The sequence below is a fragment of the Propithecus coquereli genome, unplaced genomic scaffold, assembly GCF_000956105.1.
Source record: "Propithecus coquereli isolate 6110/MARCELLA unplaced genomic scaffold, Pcoq_1.0 Scaffold140, whole genome shotgun sequence".
NCBI lineage: Eukaryota > Metazoa > Chordata > Mammalia > Primates > Indriidae > Propithecus > Propithecus coquereli.
In genome coordinates, this window is record NW_012138303.1 from 3,623,751 (window position 1) to 3,629,058 (window position 5,308).

Sequence of the window (5,308 nt, forward strand, 5' to 3'; positions counted from 1 at the left end):
GTAACTAAAACAGCATGGTACTCGCACAAGAACAGAGACATAGACCATTGGAACAGAACTGAGAACCCAGATATAAAACAATCCTCATATAGCCATCTGATGTTTCACAAAACAGACAAAAACATACACCAGGGAAAAGAATCCTTATTCAATAAATGGTTCTGGGAAAATTGGATAGCCACATGTAGAAGACTGGAATAGGATCCACACCTCTCATCTCTCACAAACATCAACTCACAATAGGTAACAGACTTACACCTAATGCATGAAACTATAAGAATTCTAGAAGAAAATATTGGATAAACTCTTGTAGATATTGGCCTAGGGAAAGAGTTTATGAAGAGGACCCTAGAAGCAATCATAGTATCAACAACAATAAATAAATGGGACCTGATCAAATTAAAAAGCTTCTACACAGCCAAGGAAACTATCATGAGAGCAAACAGACAACCTACAGAATGGGAGAAAATATTCACATGCTACACATCCAATACAGCACTGATAACTAGAATCTAGATATCACTCAGGAAAATCAGCAAGAAAAAAATCAAACAACCCTATTAAAAAGTGGGCAAAGGACATGAACAGAAATTTTTCAAAAGAAGACAGACTAATTACCAACAAACACATGGAAAAATGTTCAACATCTCTAATCATCAGGGAAATGCAAATTGAAACCACAATGAGGTATCACTTAATTCCAGTGAGAATGGCTTTTATCAAAAAGTCCCAAAACAACAAATGTTGGTGTGGATGCAGAGAGATAGAAACACTCATACCTTGCTGGTGGGACTGCAAATTAGTATAACCTCTGTAGAAAGCAATATGGAGATACTTCAAAGAACTACAAGTAGAACTACCATTTGATCCAGTGATCCCATTACTGGGTATATACCCAAAGGAAAAAAAGACATTCTGTAAAGAAGATATCTGTTATAGCAGCACAATTCACAGTTGCAAAGATGGGGAAACAATCCAAGTGCCCATCAATATACAAGTGGATTAATAAAATGTGATATATGTATACCATGGAGTTCTCCTGAGCCACAACAAACAATGGTGATCTAGCACCTCTTATGTTATCCTGGATAGAGCTGGAGTGCATTTACTAAGTATCACAAGAATGGAAAAATAAGCACCACATGTACTCAACATCGAATTGGTATTCACTGATCACCACTTATCTGCACACATGGTGGTAACATTCATCGGGTGTTGGGCAGATGGGAGGGGGAAGGAAGGGATGGGTACGTTCACACCTAGTGGGTGCAGTGCACACCATGTGGGGGATGAACATGCTTAAAGCTCTGACTCAGGCGGGGCAAAGGCAATATATGTAACCTAAACATTTGTATTCCTGTAATATGGTGAAATGAAATAAATTAATTAAAAAATTAAAAAAAGAGTGAAGTATACAGAGATAGAAAATAAAACAGTGGTTACATAGGGTGGGAACAGTGGGGTAGGAAATCGGGAGATGTATGTCAAAGGATACGAAGAAGCAGATATTTAGGATAAGCAAGTCCAGAGATCTAATGTACAACATGAAAAAGTAGATTTTTAGCTGCTCTTATCACAAAAAAGTAACTATGTGAAATGATAGACATGTTAATTTGCTTCACTATAGTAATCATTTTACTATCTATATATATATCCCATAATATCGTGTTGTAAACCTCAAATGTACACAATAAAATTTTAAAATAAACAATTTTAATTTCAAAAATTATAAAAGGAAAGTCTGATAAATGTATCTACAGTAAAATAAACAAACAAATTCAAATATAGGGTGGGGCATGGTGGCTCATGCCTGTAATTCCAGCACTTTGGGAGGCCAAGGTGGGAGGATGACTTGAGCCCAGGAGTTTGAGACCAGCCTGGGCAACATAGCATGACCCCACTTCTACAAAAAATTTTAAAAATTAGCAGAGCGTGGTGGCCTGTGCGTATAGTCCTAGCTACTTGGGAGGCTGAAGCAGGAGGATGGCTTGAGCCCAGGAGTTCCAGGTTACAGTGAGCTATGATAGCACCACTGCACTCCAGCCTGGTCAATAGAGCAAGCCCCTGTCCCTTAAAAAAAAAAAGAAAAGAAAAATTCAACTTACAAACAGGGAAAATTATTATAAAAATGTAATAGATATGTAACTTCTTTAACATATATACAAAAACAAAAGATTTGAAAAATGCTCATTCTCACAAGTTAAGAAATGCAAATTAAAGCAAGATTGAAATTCTATTTTTGACTCATTAGATTTTAACAGTTAAACTATAAAACTACATAATAGTAATGAGACTATTAGACACAGGCACTGTTCAAAAACTCTGCAGCAAATCTTTGCATGGAAATGTAGCCAAATATAAATTTCATGGATATTACTTTTGGCCCCAAAATTCCATTAATAGAAATTAATCCTACAAATATGCTATAAAAATGGACAAATTCAAGATAGTTTGTGTCCATCAAGAGGGGCATTCATCCTGCCAAGAACTGGTAAAACAAAGCTCACAAATTCATGCTAACAAAAAGTAAAGAGAGAATAGCAAGAATGAATGTTTATTTAGCACCTGCTCGTCTCCAGGCCTCACCCTATTTGCTACCCTTGATATGCAGATAACATTTGAGGCATCTTCAGGCTTAAGACCCAGATCCAACGGCCCAGTGGCTATTGTCCACCATTGATCTAGGTAAAATTCTATTATCACAAAAATCAGCATACAGCATTTATTCCTAGCTGTTCTCTGTTTTCCAATAGGCTCCTATAAGCCAGAAACCAAACTAGGCAATCAGTTAATGCCTTCAGGACATGTAAGTGTTTTCTATGAGCAAAACATTGGGCTAAGCATGTTACATGCATTATCTACCTCATTTGTCCTTTGCAAAGCCCTTTGAGGTAGATGACATTATCCTCATTTTGTGAGCAAAGAAACTGCAGCTTCTCATTCAATATCTTGCCCAAGGCCAAACCATTAATATGTTACTATGTTCCCTGCCTTTCCAATGTCCCCAGCTCCACTGAAATATATCTAAGGTGGTCACCTTGGACTCACGTTATGTCCAAGCAGGGGACTTGAGGGCTTAGCAATGGACCCTGATATGCAGTATCTGCTTCTTCTTTGCTGCATTAGAACGGAAACATACTAACTGCCATGATTTCACAGACCCAAATGAAGATACTATAGGGAAGGTTAGAAATAAAGGAAGAAGTCACAGAGAGAGTTGGCCTAGTGGCATATAGCACTGATCAGAAAGCTATGTGGTAGCCATGCACAGGAAATGTTCTCTGATCTTATAATACGATAGAGCTTCCAAAAAACTCCAATGTGTAAAATGCTGTCTATATAGTGTGACTCTGTGAGTGTCAGGAACTTGAAACTGGGTCTGCCTTTGTAATCTGTAAAATTGAATTGCAGTAGATATTAGGAGGTGCAAAGGATTCACCTGCAGATGTGAAGAGCAAGGAGGCACAGGTGAGAAAGACCCAAGCCCTAACCTACTGCACGTCCTCATTGAGGAGAGTAATGCAGCTGAAGGAATTGGTGAGAGAGGCCCTTAGGGTGATTCACAGCTTTCAGATTCTGGCATCTTTGGAAAGTCTCTAGATACTAGAAAAGAAAACTTACATTTATGCAAGTTCATTGTAGGAAAATTGAACACAGTACTAAGGCATACAGAAGAAAGCAGAAACCCACTAAAATCTTACCATTCAGAAATGATCATTATTAATATTTTGGCAAAATTCTTTCTAGAGTTCTCCCTGTGTACACACACGCAAGCACACATGCATGCATGGTTCCATCTAGATTGCTGATCTGCAGCCTTTTTTAACTCAAAAATATATCCTGGACATCTTTCTATATTCAGGAAAGAAGATATTCATAACACTTAAATGATTGTCTACTATTCCATTGATTGGATATATCAATTTACATAAAACTATAAGTTTTTCTTAACAATGTGACAGCAAAAATTTTTATAGTTAGATTTTTGATAATTTGCCCAACTCCCACGATGTTAAATTCCTAGAGATGGTATTATGTTGTCAGAGACCTGTATATTTAAAGCTTTAATATGGATTTACGAGATTATACTGTTCCCCAAATATTGCACCAATTCACCAGATAAAAATTCTTAAAATATTTTTCATTGACTTGAGTTCGCCAGCTTTGTGTCATGTGATGGAAAAATGTAGACCACATAAATAACATCACACACACACTCACTCACGCTCAAGCCTATCTCCTCCAAGTGATTTTTTAAAGTTTGTTTAAAATAAAAGTAAAACTGAAGTGTGAACATCAGGGCGGAATGTGAGCAGGCTTCCCCCCAAGACTCCAGGCATCTGCAGCGTTTGAGGGATTGAACGTAGACTCAGAGACACACGCACAGCACCTCCATTTACAGGCCCCTTTGTTGTTCGCTATAGAAATGGGGGAGACCTCCATCCCAAATGTGGCTCAATTGTCAAGACTAATGATGCCACACACACATACCAAGGGGGTATGAAATGTTCTATCAATTACAAAATGAGCCTTTCTGAGTAGAGCAAAGCAGTCTTCCTAAGCTGGTCTGAAAATGAGAGAGCAGTTTTGAAAGGAGACTGGCCTGGGGTTTTTGTGATGGATGAGAGTTGGGATGTTGGGAGTGCTCCTATGTTTGGGCAGGAACTTATGCGTTTTGAACTTCTTTTCAGTGACAAAGGAGGGAGTACCCATGCTTTTTTATGAGCTCAATCAGCTTGCCCAAACGAGAGGCAGACAGGGAAGAGGAAGGGGTGAGGCTGAAAAGCTGTCAGCAGTCAAATATCAAAAATATAGTGTCAGACTCTTATTGCATACTTACAAAGCCAAAACTTTGTCAGAAAGAACTTAGCTGCTTAGTGAAGAGTGGAAATAGAGGTCCATAGTCTAGCCTTTCAACCTCAACTGGAAACATCACGCCAAAGATTAACAAATGGACTCTATAAACCCTGTGGAGGTCTCACCTCTTAAATGAGGATGAAGACTTCCACTGGAGAACTGATAAAGCAGGCACCTCAGTAGCCTAAGTTTTGCAAATTAGAAAGGATTGAGCAGTTTCATCCTCTTTTGTCAAGTCCAGAGTTGTCCTCCACTGAGGCCCAGCCAACACCTATTTATTGAAGACCTATAGCAAATATAGGAAATCTTTTCTCTATCACAGGCCAAAAACCCACCAAGAAAACATAAAGATCCACATATACAAAATCAACTTAACTTGGTTTTTATGATAGCAAGAAATTTAAAATATTCCATTCACACAGTTTTAATATTAAGCACAGGATATATAAAT